Here is a 20248-nt window from a genome sequence, read left to right as displayed (position 1 = left end):
TTTATATCGGTACGTTTTATGAGGAGAAAAATATGCTTTTATTTGTTGTGAGTCACAAATTAACATTTAAATGCAATTCTTGGGAATGCTACATGACTCCTACAAATATTTTTGAATTACAGTAAACAGTAAACAGAAAAATAGTAAAAACGATATTGTTACCACAGTACATTAATAAATGTATAAAAGAATAATCAATGTGTCGATTTTCTTTCTCTCAATAAACTGACTAATCACATATTAATCAATATTATCCATATTAATCATTAATTTTGATTCTACTGTTAATGCCACGACAATCAGTTTCATCATTACTATTACTTTTTTTACTTCATCATAACATAAAAAACTCCGATTAAAACATAAACTCTATCATAAAACAACTTCATCATTACATAACTTCATCATAACATAACTTCATCATACCACAACTTCATCATAACATAACTTCAAATAACTTCATCATAACACAACTTCATCATAACATAAATCCGTCATAACACAACTTAATCATAAACATAACTTCATCATACCACAACTTCACCATAACACAACTCCGTCATAACATAACTTCATCATAACATAACTCCGATTAAACATAACTCCATCATAACATAACTTCATCATTACATAACTTCATCATACCACAACTACATCATAACATAACTTCAAATAACTTCATCATAACATAAATCCGTCATAACACAACTCCATCTTAACATAACTTCATCATACCACAACTTCATCACAACACATCTTCGTCATAGCATAACCTTAATCATAACATAACTCCGCCATAACATAACTTCACCATAACCCGATCTCTTGGCCCACAGTCTTGTACCTTTCAGACCTCCTCAATATCTGTCACAGAAAATTGTAAAGACAAGAGCTGTTGGAGAACAGCAAAGCTCGCCTATTCAGAAGAAGTTGATGTTCAAGTATTTACTATTTAAAAATATCAAGCAGTGCCCTGAGTCTATATTATTTTGCCTCCAACAGAAGTTGAAAATGTCTTCTTTTGCAGTATAAATTTTTTTATAATTTTTTATGGTAAACACAGACAACATGGAAATATGACAAATTAACAGACTCCAAAAAAAACCTAAAGGGCCCCAAATTGGTTGTATTATCACGTTCAGCATCCATACACATTAGGAAAATAAAATCATAAACATTTATGATGACTTAAGCTTAAACAATAGACAAAATAGAAACTTGCTCAAAACTTTAACATGGAAATATGACAAATTAACAGACTCAAAAAAACCTAAAGGGCCCCAAATTGGTTGTATTATCACGTTCAGCATCCATACACATTAGGAAAATAAAATCATAAACATTTATGATGACTTAAGCTTAAACAATTGAAACTTGCTCAAAAACTTTAACAGGCGAGCTAAAAATGGTAACAACACCATCAAATCATAGCGTCACAGCCTGCGATATATTCACGATTATGTCTATTTAAATTTCGAAAGAGCATATATTTATACTTGTAAAATATTTGATTTTCAGTAACACCTATCCCGAGAAGTTGTTAGGTCGAAGCTGCACTCTGTTATATTACTCTAGAAGATACCATCAATATCGGACACGTCTTTCAATCAAAGTTTTAAATAGGACATTATGTCACTTCACCAATACAGCAGTGCATTTGTATATCTTAAATGCAATACTTCCTCTTTCCTGCGATGACACATTAAATAATATTGTTAACGAAGATGAAAATCACATTCCTTTCCAAAAGTACGTGTGTGATTGATAAAACCACTTGATACCGTCTGACGATAATTATATATAAACTGCCATAAATGGATGGAAAAGCAAACAAATGACACGTTTCTCCATACAGAGGAAATACGACGGACGTGAATTGCCTACAGATATTAGAGGTGACTTCTGAATCAAGGAAGTTATAAGAATAGTTCGTGTCACAATATAACGTGGTCGTTTATTGTTTACAAAATATTTCCTTAATATTAGTCCATTAAAAGATGCTCCACCGCCGAGAGCATAAATGATATTAATCATTTGAACAATAATTGGTGTTTAATCGTGTATATATATGCCTAATTAACACAAAAAAAAATAAAATAAAATAATTCATTTCGCCTTTGGTGCATGCGCAATCAGTACTTCATTCCATATAGGATATAGTGTCACGAATTTTTTTCGGGATGCAATTAATTATTTTTCATATTTTTAACTTGAGGTAAAATTAGAAGCTCAAACTTTTCAATGGTGGTAATGGTGTAATGTAAGTAACTTTTGTAACGGAAGAAAAATACTAAGTCGTCTGCTCCTGTTTTTAATAGTGAAAAAATACCATTTGTCAGTGGTGGAGCATCTTTAACAATCCAGTAAAAGTATGGTACCGTTGGAACTTCCGGCTATACATTATAGCTTTTCTTCTTCTTTTTTTGTTTTGATTGTTGTTTTTTTCTAGTTTCCCTTTTTTTTTGTTGTGTTGTTACTTTTTTCATCATACTTTTTATATTATAATTAGCATTACCCATACTACTCAGTTTAGTTTAACGCTTTAAAGTTTTAACTGCTATAGGACAACGTGCTGTATTAAATGTGGAAGTGGGAGCATTAAATTAGTGTCTATTTTATTACTCAATTCCTAGAAATTTATCAATGAACAGTCCTCCATGAAATCTTAGATATTTTACCTATATAGCAAATTTCCTTTATTTTATGAATTATAAGACCCAGTATACATGTACGCATAATTTCGTTTGGACGCAATGAATTTCTTTCATATTTGTTCTATGCATGATCCTTCATTGATTGGGTCTCTTTAAGAATGTCTGTAATTGTGTACTATCACATAACAAATAACATTTATGATTTCTTCCAAGAACGGCAAAGTGTCACCTGTGGCCGATGGATGAATCGCTTAGTTCTCCATCAAATCTGCCGACTACGATATTCACCTCATTACAACTCCCCACATAGACTTAAGTTTGTGATCTAAAAGTTGGGGAATATTTCTAGATCATTTACACAGGCAGCATTTCTTCGTGTGATTTTGTTTCACGTGGAATTCTAACGAAGGCTTTTTCACACGAAATTTTCGTCATTATGTTGTATTACGTATTGTTCCTTAAACATTAACAGGTAGTGAGTGTGATGAGCTTACATGAGCTATGCAGTAGTGGGTTGTAGGCCATAGGCTAGGAGGGTCCCACATACACCCCTTCAAAACCTCCAAACCAATATTTTTCTGAACCGTTATGACCCACTGATCACAAATCAAAATGTTAACATTGCATAAGTTGGGATGAACTTCCGGTTATGAAGTCATTAAGATGGCCGCCATCTCGAATTTCAATAAAAAGTGAAAAATAGTCATAACATTGACTTTTTTCAACTGAAGTAGATAAATGAGGTACCAAAATAACCACAATAGAACAACACATACATATCAGGACCAATTCATCAAATATATGTAGTGATTTGTACGTAGGAACTGAAAAAATAATATTTTAAGCTCAAAAATGGTATTTTTTAGCAAATTTTTCATATTTGGCTTGACACAGTAAAAATGATTCCCAACAACAAACTATTATTCATAATCAGTTATTTGACCTCTTATCAATCAGTAAAAACAACATCAAAAGATAATTATTGTTAAACCATCATTAGGTTTACAAAACATCACCGGGTGCGTATACTGGGTATAAGCTAGTTTTGGAACTCCAAACCGCTGACACTACAGTTTCCTGCTGTCTTAGAATTTCCTGAAGTTCGGAGGGTTTTTTTTTTGGGGGGGGGGGGTTGCATGTGGGACCCTCCCAGCCCATCGCCTATTTGGTCCCCAGAGGCAGAAGCGATAGGACACAATAAGAAGTATCACAAACTTTTTAAAATCAATTGATATTTGGTTTAAAAGAAAACAGAGGTATCGCTCACCTGGCATAATAAAGCAAAATCAACAATGTAACAGTATGTATATAAGTATAGCATAAGTGTTAATATCCTCGAATAAAACAATATCATATGGATATAAAAAATAATTTAGCATGAAGATACCTTAGAGTCAGCTGTATATGCTATTTATAATATCCGATTTTTTTCTGGACTCATTGTAATTTCAGAGGTCAAAGGGTGAAAATTCCAATTTTCATTGTTTAAGTCTTTTTGCAGTTTTTGCATGTAAATATTCGGTTTGTGAAGTTCATTTCAGAAAACCAATGACTGGGTGACGGGGATGATTAAGGTCATATTCAATGAAATGTATCTTCTTTCAACAATGCATCTTTTGGGTTTTTCATATATCTTAAAACAAGTGTTTAAGCTATTTAAGTTTCTTTTGTGATATCATTTAAATCAACACCTACATTGCAAGTATGTTGTTGGAATGTGCCTGCTGACCCATTTCATGACCGTAATAGGCGACTCAATATGGAACCTTTATATCGTGGCTTTAGCAAACAGTATCATGTATTTAACACCTGGTGTTCACTATAACAGAGTATTTCTTGAAAATAACTTTTGTAGTGACAGGAAAGTCTTCCTGAAAAAAAGACACCTTCTTTGTGATGTTTGAGACAGAAATCCAATATGTATTTTGACTAGAATTGAGGTTCAGGATTTAGTCGCCTTTTCCGATCATGCAATGGCGCAGCAGGCACAATTCTAACATCATACAGTAGTTGTAATGTAGGTGTTGCTTAATATTTTCCCCTTAAAACAAACTAAGATAGCTTACACACTCGCTTTAAACATGGAAAATCCACAAGATACTTAGTTGACAGACGATACCGTTCGTTGAATGTGACCTAATTTATGCACGTGATCCAGCAAATGTGCCCTAGGATGTAATAATCTGATGTAGATTGTCACAAAATACAAATCAAGTGATAAACATTACTCTAAATCTTTGAAATGGTTGAAAAATTAATGTACTTTCATCTCAGTAATTACGAAATTAAGATTCCAAATTGCCTTTCACGATCATACAATGGAGCAGCAGGCACAATTCTAACATCTTCCCTTCAATGAAGGCGGTTTTTTAAATAAGCTCATAAAATAAGCCTATAGCATTTTAAAACCTACTTTAAACATGCAGAAACAGATGTTTAGGTGTAGACCAGATGATGGCTACATACACTGGTAACCCAAAATGTGTTAATCTTGCCGAAACTTGTTAGAATAACGGCAGAATACTTAATTTTTAACAAGTTTCGGCAGGATTAACATATGTGCTTTTTTATTCAGTATTAACCCTTTATATTAAGACTTTTCCTCAGAATTCCAATTCGATCAATAAAATTAAGTATTTCTGCCGTAAAATTAAGTATTTTTCTGTCCGCCGTGGATCGTGACGGCTGACGGCCGAATAACAGAGGGTATCAGTCACAATATACCCAACTTCGTTACGTGCACGGCTATTTATTGCTACATTGTCGGAGGTTGGGAATCGACAAACTTTTCCGATGCGACGGTGAAATTAACAGATTCGGCGATAGAATTAAGAGTTTCTGCGTTTATATTCAGTGTTTCTGCGTTTATATTCAATGTTTCTGCGCTAATATTAACACATTTCGTCGCTTACATCGAGCGGGCGCGCGCCGAGCCGTGACGGCCGAGCACACGGCTTACACAGGTAAACTTTACCTTGTGAAACGAGACTTACAGTACGTACACCCGATTGTACCTGTAAAATAATTATGTTTACAATTCTCTTTTCCCCTTTAAAAATACATATATCCTCATTATCCTATTCTACTATCTTTTGTTGTTTTCTTTCCCGCGTCTCGTCATTTGAGCTATGCATTTTGCACCTTTTTTCGGAAGAGTTCCGATACGAGCGGTAACAAATGAATAACTGTCTAGGTTATGTGTAAAATATGTGTATATACACGGGGATTAACTATGACAAACAAATTATGTGTTTGATTATGTGCAATTACATGTATGTATATTCTTCTCACAAATTTGAATTGTTGACGATATTAAAGATAGTTTTTTCATTAAGATCATCATTTTTTTTCATGATCTTTCATTAAAAATATTTTTGATGAATCTGGTCAGTCAAATATCTTCCTCAATGAAATACAAATGATTAATAGTTTTTATAAAAGTTTTATGAAACAGCGCCTTCAAGATCAGTTCACACAAAAATGGTTCTCAGATGTGGAAAATTCCTCAAGAGGGCAAACTTATCTAATATATAAAGAAAAATTTGGATTTGAAAAGTATCTTATAAAATTATCGGAAATGTATATATAACTAAATTCCGTACATCAAATTTAAAAATTCCAATTGAGACTGGAAGATGGTATAATGTTGAGAAACGTGAAAGAATATGCCATTTATGCAATGAAAATATCGGGGATGAATTTCACTATCTTTTTGTATGTAAACACGAAGAAATAAAAAATATACGTATTAAATATATCCCACAGCATTATTATAGTAATCCCAGTCTTCATAAAATGGGTGGCCTTATAGGTATTTGTAATATCCAATTATTGAAGAAGGTGTCTCTATTCATTAGAAAAATGATGGTATTTTTGTAGATGTGAATAAAAGCTATGATAGTAGTACGGTATAAGTAGTATTGTTAATTTCCAAATTAATTGTCCATATTTTAGTAATTGGTAATGATATATATTGTCCATCCTGCCACGTGCAGTTAAAAATGTAACTTGTATTTTTATAATCCATGTAACACATTTAAATGTGTCTGGGAGACTATAATAAAAATTTTGAAAGATATTTTGCTGTTGCCTTTAATTGTAAAATGCTGATTAAGTGTTATACATAATGATCTGCTTTTCAGGTTTGCTGAATTAATTTGATATACATAAAACGACTGATATCATATTCTGGTAATATTTGATGTACTTTGTTGCATGTAATTCCAGTATTTATTTATTTCTGCGTTTATATTCAATGTTTCTCCGTTTATATTCAATGTTTCTGCGTTTATATTAACACATTTCGTCGCTTACATCGAGCGGGCGCGCCGAGCCGTGACGCAAGGTAAGCCTAGTACTATACATGTATACAGCATATATACGTATACGTTAGATCTACAATTTGAGTTTTTCGAGTAAATGGTTATTCTAGCTTTATGATGTAGATATTTTCAGTTTCAAAACATTCCATTTACACCACTTCAAAAATTCATACAAGCATATATTTAACTTTAGATTAGATAATCAGTCCAATTTGATAGCGATATCAAAATGATGTTCGGATCAGTCTGGACTGAGATTTAGATAGCATATGATGTAAATTTCAGTGTAATAAAAAAAAGTATAATGTAACACTATCTTTTTACTAGTAAAATCCCAAAATTTAGCATGAATATATCTAGAATCCGTGTTTTTATTTCATTCAAACTTCTGCTATAATGATATGATGAAAACACGGCACCGTTTTTGAGTAAATGTGATATTGGAGTTACAGTACCGAACTTATACCGAAAATAATATGTATATCTATATTGTTGCCTTTGAAACTTTATCCATAACGTTTACTAAAAAGCAGAAATACATCAATGGTATTTCTGATATATGTTCCTTTATTACAGTTTAAGTGTAGATTTAAATTCATTATTTCAAAATTAAACTAAATCCTTAAAATAGAATATTTTCTTTGTCGACCGTTTTGTATATCATACCTAGATTTAATAGTATGATATATGAACATTTATCGTATAATCCAAAAAGTAACCACATACAGTGTTCAAATGAAAATTGAAATTATTCGTATACAGGCGTTAAAAATAGATATAATATCTTGTATCTTTTTAAAAATATACTAAGTGATCTTTAAATAAGTATATTTAGTGTGATAATGTTGTAACCCTTCTTGTATGACTATACATGTACATTAAGATTCGAAACGGTGAAAATACATGCTTAGAATTTTAACTAATACCTTAAAATTACTGGAGATTGCTATATGCCACGATTCCGTAATTACAGTCTAGACTGGAATAATTTTTAAGGTTAAACCTTTAGTTGAGCTAGTTCTTAGAACCATTTTTGTTTCTGAATAAGTCACCTTCCATTTTTGTTTTACCTGTGTACGACATATATATATGTAATATATATTCCTAGGTATGATCAGGTATATTTTATTTCCATTTGCTTTTACATTTTCATTCTAAAAATGGAGGTGACAATAAAAAAACCTTTAGCATAGATGTACGGGGTTTCCATAATTCAAATCACAATCCAATTAACGGATGTCCTAACCTGATTGACAGTAAGACAATAGCAAATACCCGATATAGTCCACCGAATAGCAAATTGCCCGCGGCCAGGTAATTACAGGTGAGTTCGATGAATGGCGTTGTGTACAGGTAAATAACATCCTGGTCAAGGTATTACATAACCATCAAACCAAAGGCATGGCTAATTATATATCTATATAATGTCGGTGTATCTACTAGTATATCGATTAAAAATTGAAAGCGACCGCACGGTCTGAAAAAATAGTTTGTTTTGCTAAATATCAATATTTAGATCTTTTATAATATCAAAAATAAATTCTTTCTACCACATGTTGAAACGTTTTACGGTATTGTAATAAATGTATCTCGATTTATTCGGTTAGCAACACACAACACAATGTTTGTAATGATAAATCATCGGTGTGTATGTATGTCAAGCATCATATCCTTGATTCTTTAATCAAGAATTTCTTCAACTGTTACGTAAAATTTCATTCTACAGTCACAAACTTTGCAATTCACAATGTATCAAAGATACAGATTACAGGAAAATATTATTTAATTAAAGCGAATTCGTTGCTGAACTCCTCGACAAAAAATCGGAAACTTTTATTTCTGTGTGGATTTTCTTTTATAATTACACGAAGATACCTGCTATTAGAGCATAAATTAGAGTATATTCGAGACAAAGTTATTGTACGATTAACTTCACTCAAAAGTAATCATAAAAAAAAATCTTTGATCGGCTTTTCCTGTGACCGTCGATGTAAGTGATAGCACATCAGTTAAAGTACAGCAATAAGCCACGGACTATTGTGACGTCACACGGTTTAGGGCTAGAAAATATGCATAATCGGGCGGTCAGAAAATTTGACCTCGATATCGGCGGTTTACAGGTTAATCCGGTCGCGCGCGACACGGAGAGGTTTCTACACGGTCTAATAAAGCCATTTCCAGCATAAACTAAAAAATTATCATTTTTGACTACACAAATCCTTTAAATATATCACGGAATTATAAATGCTTATAAATCCTTGTATATATGTAATCGTGTTCCGTATTTTATTAACACTTTTTGAACTTGATTTAGGCCTAATAGTTATCGGACTAACGCACCATTTTATCATAATAAAAATGTAAATGTGTACAGATTACCGAGTACCCGGATGTACTGTTACATGAATCTCCTAAAAGTGCTGACTTGCAATATGGCGTGTGTGTCAATGATTATATATATATATAAAGTCAAGTGAATGTATTATATATGCCAATTCATAAATACTTGGTACTGAAACCACCCCCATTTTGTATCTCCAACATCGTCAAAAGTATCATCAAGGATTCATAAGTGAGAACTGTCTCTTTACCCTACTGAACACCACGCGTAACGCTAGACCAAGGACGTATATGAGTCTCACTTATAAATCCTTGGCTAGACGAACCGGGAAATCGAGTCCAACGAAACACCAATGTAAAGTTAATAAAATTTCACAACGTTTAGTACTTGCTTTAAGGACGGAAGATTTAGAAGATATGTCTTAAATTTTTGTTTAAAAAAAAAACAACTCATGAAATGACGCTTCAGAAAGTAAGACGGTAACCCTCGCACCCACAAGCTACATCAAAGGCTGCGCCGGCGGATATTAACGGAAAATCAGTCGTCGCCCAACGTCACGGTCAGTGCACAAACGCAAAAGCTCCTACGTCGTACTTGCCCAAAACCCAGCGTGACTTATTCACCTCACATACGTCCTTGGTATCATCAAGGATGTATTTTAGACAAAAATCCTTAGTATCATATTATCATCTTATTATAAGCGACCGCGTGTGTGAAAAAGTGCTCACAGAAATTAGACATACACTACATATGACACTATATATACTATGGTCTCATTAAATTATTAGGTAGCTGTATGACTGTGTTTTCTGGTGTTAAAAATCATACACATATGATCGCATTGAAAAAGTGTATACAACTATCGTCGGCCATTTTTCTCACTTCGAGCTCCCCAAAATGCATACGCATCCCCTTCGTAACCCCGCAGGGTACCGCTAGCTAGCTCCTACCCGTGGTGTCAGGATGGCCCCAAGCAATATAGCTAAATTTGTCCACGGCGTCCGTTATCTGTGGAGTTAATTAGTCGGATGACACGTGTGCGCGGTACACCTGAGAGGTGTATCTATAGCGACAACATATAAGTAAATGTACAGGTAATATAATTCACCTGACAGAGAGAGAAGAACATACACTGGCAATAAGTTTTTTTTTTTTGTAAAGTTCATTCTTTGTAAACCCCCATTAAAGTGTACTGGGTTAAAAAGGGTCTTCCCGAACTTCACTGACAATCTAGTCTCTGTCTTTCGTTGATTAGCATTTTGAGTATATAATTTTTAACAAATGTATAGCACAGTGAACGTTCATATGATATTTTATGTTTATCATAGTGACGTTGTGTATCGATTACGTCACGCACTAAATATAGCCTTGAAAAAAATTGCTAGCCGTTGGTCGGTTTGTGTTGACACAATATTCCATGTAAATGTGTATTTTATGGTGTAATAAATAACATGCCAGCTATGATAACTCCCAGTAACTGAGGTTTCGAAAGGTGTGCTCTTAAACTGTAAATTGTATGAAAATTTCTGTTATTATGTGACCTTCTTATTAGTGCTTTATTCGATTCTTGCCATGACGGTTCATCAGGATATCTATTCAAAACCAATATTATTTTCACTTTTGTGTCTCATTTTTAGAAATAAGATATGATGATTAATACAGACACCGGTATATCCCGATGTCATTTCCTATAACGAGTTGTACATAGATCTAACAAATATCCCCAGCTAACCAGTTGCTTTTAAAGACGTTTTTGATATTGTCCAGTGATAGTAATATTAGGAAAAAACCCTTTTAAAGATATTTTTAGGTGTAACGACGTCACGAGTATAAAAAAGCATACTGAATCAGAAACGTATAAAAAATTAATGTATGTCGTTAAGTTTCAGATTCAATAAGTTAATCGACAAAGAAATAATGATTTTAAAAAATTCGTTGAAACCTCACTACCATTATGTGTAAACTGGAATATGAAGAAATTGTACACGTTTTATCATTTAACCAATCGATGAATACAGCTCCCTATACTTACTCTCCTTATGGTCGTATCCAGAGTACCCTCTCTTTTGACGACACAAAAGAAATCATACATGACCAAGCTAAGTTCGCTTCGTTGTAATAACATAGAGGCCTGGGCATGGCCTCGTAATTAGGGTAACAGTAGTAAAAACCTTTACCATAACACTGACTAATTAGCAAAGACAGTATAATCACCATTGTTTATTTTAAGTCAAACATGTAATTATGTAATATCAAATAAAAAAAAAACAATTGTGAGAAAGAGTGATCCTTTTAATGACCAATTAAACTTCTTAATTGCCGGAATCTTGTTTTGATTTTATAGTCTTTGTCATTCCGACAAAAAATATCAGTGGTGCCAAGCTATAAATACTCCCTCACACAATCCCTTATAAGAAGCTATCATACAACATCGTAATACCTTTCAAGAAGCAACCTACCCGATACCTGATAGTAATTTAGGAAAAAACCCGTTTTAAAGATATTTTTACGTGTAACGACGTAACGAGTATAAAAAATGCATACTGAATCAGAAACGTTCAAAAAATTAATGTATATTCGTTAAGTTTCTAGATGTCAATAAGTTAATCGACAAAGAAATAATGATTTTAAAAAATCGTTGAAAGCTCACGTACATTCGGTCGTGTAAACTGGAATATGACAAATGAAGTTTTAGAAGAACAATATGAATACAGCATCCCCAGGACTTTGACACTTTTACCTTATGGCAATGAAAACTATATTTTGACAAGTACCCTCTTTGACGACAAACTCAAAGGATGCATACATGACCAAGCAAAGTTCGCTTCGTTGAATAACATAGGCCTGGGCATGGCACTCGTAATTACATTGTAAAACCTTTACCATAACACTGATAATTAGCAAAGTGTATTTCACCATTATTTATTTAAGAGTCAAACATTAATTATGTAATATCAAATAAAAAAAACAATTGTTAGAATTTAGAGTGATCCTTTTAATGACCAATAAAAATCTTAATTGCCGGAATCTTGACATTTGATAATATGTACTGACGATTTGTCAGAATTCCGAAATTACTTAAAAATATCAGTTGGCCAAGATATCTATAAAATACTCCCTCACACAATCCTTACATCAGTACAACATGTCAATACCTTTCAAGAAGCAACCTACCGATACCTGTCCAGCGACACTAAGAAGACCTGCATCCTCGGTCACAGCTTTATCATCGCCTATCGCCCGATGGAGAAAGAGAGTAGAAATACCATGTGAACCCAATTGGTCATTGTTTTGTAAACCAGTGGTCAGCACGACAGCTTTGTATCCATTGGTGTTAACAACATGTCGCCGATCTAACCATTTAGTGCGAGATCGCAATCTACAACACCGCGATCGCCATAATATTGTGGTATACTGGTATAAGTGAGTAATGTCTGTGCCACGTCCGTTCGTCTGGACTTGTACGTAGTGAGACCAAAATTCGTGTGTTAACTGTCTGTCGTCTGTGTTCATAAAATCGTCCGCTGAATCGTCCGTGTTCTATATAATCGTCTCTTGGACAGTGTCAATTGTAAATCTGTCAGCTCTTCGTTGATCAACGAGTCTTTCCCGGTGTTCCAAGAAGCAACAGCATGGCGGTAGAAAAAACTATACGAAACAACATCGTCCCAGGACTTTGACACTTTTACCTCGGCAGGAAAGTTAAATTTTGACACCCTGATACCGGTGTGGCAAGACTTTAAATACCGCAAAAAGAACAAACTCCCCACAAAGAAAACGTAATGTAAAAACGTCAAATTCCGTCCGTCCGATACATGTCCACGAACAACAGAACCAAGGTAACGGTTCATAAAAAAACTAATGTTGTTACTGGTATCCAAGTGTATTACCCCATTAAGATACAAAAACTTGTTACATGGTCTAGAATACCCAGTATAAAGCATCAGGGGCCTCGGTAAAAATGGATGACTTGCTGATAATATGTACTGACATATGCAAAAAAAGGAAAATTACTTAAAGAAAACCACCATGGGTGAGTAGCAAGATATATGTAAAAGAACCAGTTTCAAAAGACAGAGTACTGAATTGTCATATACGGTGTGTCAACAGACATCTCAGATGCCGAAATATTAGAATGCCTAGAAGAGACATTTGTTAAAGTCACCTGGTATGAAAGGGAGACAGTATGAGAGAAGACAGTATTGAACAAACTTTTTTACCCCCCAATGTCCAAATAACAATGAACAATATAACATCAACGGGGGCCCGAGGTTGTATCAATATGGATATACGGGATAACAATTGTTTCAAAGTTCAAGATATACAAGTACCACCGCTATTGGTGCTATTGCACAAGGTGGTCGGTAGGAAGCCGTTGCTCGCCGCATGTTATAAAAATTACCTGTTAAAACAAATGTATTAGGCACCCAAAATGTATCAAATGTGGGGGAACTTCCATAAAAAAACTGTATAGTGAGACCAAAATCTAAACCAATTTAACTGTGGTGGACAGCATATACATATGTGTGGGGTCCGACTTAAGGAAATAGCCAGTTCATTGTAAAAACAAACCCTATGAGAAATGGAGGCAATTACCGAGGTAAAGGCTATCTTATACACTTAGCTAGCGGAAAAATAATGAGAACTTTTGTGTCTGCACCCGAGTAAATATATTCAACTTTAACTTACCGCCGCCAAAAACAACCCGACCTTACCGTCCGTCCAGACATTGTCCCAACGGACATTGTATGCAGGTAACGGTTCCAATAAACACTTAAATTGTTGTTACAGTGGACCACGTAATTACCATCATTTTCAATATAGATGGTCTGAAATTTTGAAATAATGGCCAGGTCGATACACTGTTCGGTTGGAATCCTTTAGTACATGCTGCAGAAACAATTAAATGGCTAAACACACCATACTAGGTTTGCATCCTACAATGGAATGCCCGGCATTAATAAAACTGGACGGAATTAGTAAAGTTATACAAAAATGAAAAATATCATTTGTCCAAGTGAGACTTGGCTTACCAAAAACACCAACTTTTTTATTGTTTTTAGCCCCCATCAATATTAAAAGATCGCCCTGTACATGGTGGAACGGGGGGATTGGAGGGGTAGTAATATGCCAACGGGAGGCTTTAACTCGTGTTTCATGAATTATATCACAAGTAACGTATTGGAGGTGGTCGGTGCTGTTATAAAATTACACAAATTATAAGTATAGTAAATGTATACAACACCGCTACTTCCAATAAACACGAGACTTATACCCATCTAAACCAATTTATAAGTTCCATACATCATGTGTGGGATTTAAAGCCTGTCATACCCTATGGGGAGGCAATTACTGTAGTGCTAAAGGCAATGCTTATACACTTATGTAAAAAAATGACCTTGCACTAAATGAGGCTCGTGGCATACCGAGTGAAGCACTTTTCCGACAATATACACATTTACTGGATTTCAAAAAAACTCAAAATGACCTTACATACAAAGCTCAACACCGAGTCATATATATTGTAACTGTGAACTCAATCAATATTTTTAATAACCTTGGACTTTTGACAGCTACACAAACATCATGCCGGATAAGTGTGATCCTTATGTTCACGCAAACACAATTCTAAACAGTTACCACCCCCCATCATTTAAGGACACACTAAGATGCTAAAAACCGTTAAAAATAAACAGGTACCTATAAAAGCGGGTTGGAATTTTAACAGGTCCACTGGTGGGCTATACAACATTAGTGAAAGGGAAGTTAACAAGAATTACTGGAGGCTTAATGTCGAGTCAAGTCTTAGTATTAATATCACCCAGGCCAAAGAAATATAACTAATATTAATTTTATCAAAAGCAAAAAAGAACTATAAATATTCTGCAGTACCATTGTGGAATGGGGATTAAAAAAATAAGGCAGTACGATGCCAAGCGCAAAGGCTTAACAGGCCTTCAAGAAGTTTTAATTGATATTCTTACCCGTGACTACAGAGAGAAAAGACCTGGTACTTGTAAAACAGAAATGGAAAAAAGTTATCAATACGCAAAAAATGAACATTACAAAACTACTGTAAAACATTTTTTCTTAACTAATAACCACTACCATGGCCCATTGTGGAAAGCCACCCTTTGTAAACTTATGACAAAACATGTAAAATCGCCACTAATAAAACCAACATTACAGAAAATAAAGAAAAAACAAACTTATTTGCAGCCTCCTTTTCCTCTTAATTAGTACCGAAAATTATTTCAAGATTTTTTTGCAGCACAAAACACAATTCGACAAGTGGAAACAGTCTGATTTTATTAATAATACAGAACCTTGTGATAACCATTAAAACAATATTTTTATTTCAGGACTTTTCACTGATGCGCTTGCGCAAACTAAAGACACAATCCTGGGAAGATAAAAATAACATATAACATGTATAAAAAAATTAAGTGGTTCCACACAGAAAGTACATTATTTATATATTAAAGATATCTAAACTGAAACACTCCATTGGATAAGAAAAAATCCTAATATAAATCACTAATGTGAAATAGGGAAAATTGTCAACGAATCGCTAAAGGGGGGACAGGTACATTAGTCACAATTTTTAGAAAGGAAAAATCCTAATATACCACTTCTTACCAGGCCCATCTCACTGTGATCAGTCCATATCACAGACTTTTTTTAATACATTCTGGAGAAAATGGTCAACAATCTAAAATGGTACCTTGAATATTAAACAAATTTACTTACAATCAATCAGTCCAGAATCTATTTTGAACAACCTTTTGACCAACTAATAAAACTAACTAACGAAATTCAAAAAGCCAACCTTAATAAAGAAAGTCTATTAGCTGTATTTATTGATTTTGAAAAAGCATTCGACATGATGTGGAAAGATGGTTTATTTTTATAAAATGAAAAATATGGGTATACATGAAACATGTATGGTTTTATTAAAGATTTTTTTACAGGGCCGAACTATACAAGTGCGTATAGGGGAAACGTACTCAGAAGTAAACCCAATTGAAAAGTGGTAACCATGGGCTCAGTGATCAGTCCATACATAATCTATACAAAATTTTAATATCTCTATAAATGACATATGGCTGAAAGACTGTATAAACAGAATGATAACATCTAAAATTTGAAAGGATTCAAACAAAAAAAAAACTCCCAAGCTGGTCAAAATTGCATCGTTTTAACTAGTTCTGTAAACAAAAATCTATTTATTAAACATTTGCACTGATAGTGCCATCTGGAAAGCACATCGTAACCTACAACTATTGAGCACCGCTCTATCCAAAGACATTATTAACATTCTAAAACCATTTTAATACATGGGGATTCAAAATATCTGAAACTGAAAACTATTGCACTATTTCGCAGAAGGGGTTCTGCTGAGTTTAAGTCAAGAACATCGGAGGTGAAAATCAAAATGGGGGAAAAACACTTATATAATTAAAAATGTTTGCAAAATTTCTTGGTATGTTTTATGAAAACACTTAACCTGGAGCACACATATAGATTCGGTGATACAGCGGTGCGAATCAACGCCTAAATGAAATAAAAACATTTAAGTGGTACTAATTCGTAAAAATCAATCAAATCTTCTTTTATATAGCAAACTACATTATATAAAACCTAATTAGAAGTATCAGTAAGTATGGCGCTGAGCAAATTCAGTAGCGATACACATCTAGCGCGCCTATGATCAATTACAATATAAATTTAATACTACACTTCATGGTTGCATGCAAAAGGCAACTTCACTTTCTAGTTGCAGGCGGAAGCCTCAACCCACCCTTTCAACTCCACAGGAACTTCTTATGATGGATTAAAGAAAAGGACTTATGAAATATCAGCAAATTGAGGGACTTAAAACAGGATTCCGCACCCTACAATATCACAAAAAACAGCCTAACAGAAATCCAAATTCATATATAATGAACCTAAAATGCAATAACATACAAATCGTACTACACTTCGATAAATACAAATCTGTTTTTCAGGTAGCAAACATCACATATGAAACACACCTCTAAGTATCAGCCCAATTTACACTGTGGATGTCATTGAGCAAACGGAAGTGAGCTTTCACACTACATATAAATTCCACCGTAAATTAGTCAATGTATTGCCTGCAAAACCCATGTTACGGTCCTGCAGGATTCGAGCCATATATCACTAATCTTGGCGGATCAGGAGCCACATATATACTGAATTAGATCTAAAGATACAAACACAACTATGTGGATGTGCTTTTGTCATTTCAGGAAATGAATTTCACAAACAAATTCAGACTAAAACGGACTGTTCAATTAGAAGATTGCATTGCTTTTTGTCTATCAAATTATCACAAAACTCAGAAAAAGTAAATCATATTTCAATTCCGACTGCTGAACTAACAGCTTGCGGATACGGAACTCTACAATTTTTAAACACCATTGAAACTAATAACTGTGAATGTAATATTTACAGACTCACAAGTAAGGTCTTTTTTGCAGGCTAGGAAAAAAAACGCAAGCTTTGAATGAACAACATTAGAATCCAAAATTGTTTACCAACAAAATTTTATTATTTACAGCTAACCTGCAATACCCGTTCAGTTAGCTTGGGATTCCGAGCCATTGTCGGCATCCAAAGGTTTGACATTCTTGGCGGATACGTGAAGCCAAAGCTGCCCAAATTACCAGCACGTCATAGTTAAATCCCTCTATCTATTGACGATAAATTTTATTTACAGAGACACAGGAAACTATAAGAGATGCGAATATATCAAGACACCAATAACCAATAAATTAAATTTCAGTTATGAAAACACAAATGTCCATTTTGAAAAAATTTCACAACAGGAAAATACTGTAATTGTAATAATCTTACAGACTACTTTGTGCCAGAGCACTTTTTATACTGACTATTCGACAGAAGCCAGCACAGGGGCCTGTCGCATCAGAAAATGCCGCCTCAAATTTTATCTATACCAAATGCTTTTAATCTGATGGATTATGTGAAACATTAACGTTAGAAAATAGAACACTATCTTTTTATATTGTGATAAATATTTACAGAGACAACGTTTATACAGAGATGCCGACATGTATATCAAGACACCAATACACCAATTAAATTGTTTGGTTATTTTCGACTCCCACACAGGTCTCATCCCCCAACCCCTGTAACCAAATTCATTCAACAACAGGAATGGCATAATAGGTATAAATAAGGGGGTGTTTTATACTGTGCGTCACTCACATGAAACAAACGATTTAGTCTAAACTATTACTTTGTGCTTGGCACGTAGGTTTTTAAAATCTGACTATTCGACAGAAGCCAGCACAGGGGCTTGTCAGCATCAGTCACCAGTGGCTTATAATAAGACACCTTCATTACCATATGATTGTTACAATATCCACACGGTGAATTTACAAATATGTTCTAAAACTGTCACGTCTTTAGAATAGGCTAGATGTGTAGTGCTAGTCTAGGGGGGTTGGGCATTAGTCGGTGTGCCGTAATCGCTCGGCACACCTTATAGGCCCATCCCCCAACCCCATCCCCAACTTTTTTGCATAAATGAAACTTTTTCATAAATAAGGGGGGAGTTTGTGATACTGCTGCGTCAGTTGAAACGGAAATTTTTATTAAACTATAAATGTTGTTCCTTTAAATAGGTGAGTAATTTTTTTTTTTGATAGCTAAAAATTTTGTTAGGAAATAACATACTTTAAGCTTTTCAGTAAGTATTTTCAATTGTGTATGGGAGGACTAAATAGCATTTTAACACATCATGTTCACGCTGATGGTTAGCTTATATCAGCAAATGACACGAGTGCAACAAATATCATGTTCATTATCGCTCAAGGATTATTATTTTTTTTTATCGACATTCATAAATCATGATGAATGAAATGGTTCCATGATACGTCCGGAAGGGGGTCCCCAACCACTATTGTGAACATTGAATGTGAAAGATTGAAGATTAATAACGTCCGGGCCGCTGGTTAGCTTATCCACTGTGACCTCGGAGACGGATGACAAACTTTAGTCCAACTTGAACATAAATTTAAGGGTTAAGTATACATGTGCAAGTATTTTTTCAATAAGACAAAATTTTCATTTATATACTTTACATACTTTAAATAACATGTATTTTGCACTTGTGACTGGAGAAGTGGTATACATGGTGTTAAAAACACTTGTTTTTCTTACGGGGCTAGTTACTAACACTACAAATGTACATCACCTTTTTTCAATAAGAAAAATGGCGATAAACTATCGCTCAAGGATTATTATTTTTTCTTTATAATATACTAATATTAACAAATCCTTGAGTCAGAATGTAACTTTTTTTTTTTTTTTTATAATCACCAGTCGGTGAACAGTATGTGGTACTTCTGTTTGATAAATACTATCGACCTCCCTCCACTGATACAGATGTAGGGACAAAGGGAGGTAACCCCAAATTACACCGGCCAGAAGACATAAGGGCATAGCCCGCATCTGGCATTTTTTTCAATATCTTTTATTCTTCTTTTTTTTTAACACTATGTTTATAAACCCCCTGTACGAAAACTGTAACGTGGCAGAGAAACAGTTTGACAAATGAACAATCAATGTTTTTTATCCACAATCCACCACAATTTTCTGGCATCTTCTCTTAAATTATTTTTTAACGAACTTATTTTTAATAATCTTGAACATGGTCTCATCCTTTTGAATTTCCTTAAATACTTATTCCTTATATATACGTAACATCCAATTTCCTCTAGTAACCTGGTTGGATAATTACCTATATCAAATAATTATTTTTGATCGGTTTAGACTAGCTACCGAAACATTTCTACTTGTTTTCCTTCAAATTTTGATAAATAATACAGTGGTCTCCCCCTCACTGTACAGATGTGGAATAGGGGAGGCAACCCCTACATTAC

The sequence above is a fragment of the Argopecten irradians genome, chromosome 16 (genome assembly GCF_041381155.1).
Source record: "Argopecten irradians isolate NY chromosome 16, Ai_NY, whole genome shotgun sequence".
NCBI lineage: Eukaryota > Metazoa > Mollusca > Bivalvia > Pectinida > Pectinidae > Argopecten > Argopecten irradians.
The sequence above is the reverse complement of the archived record's forward strand: the minus strand, read 5'-3'. Positions refer to the sequence as shown.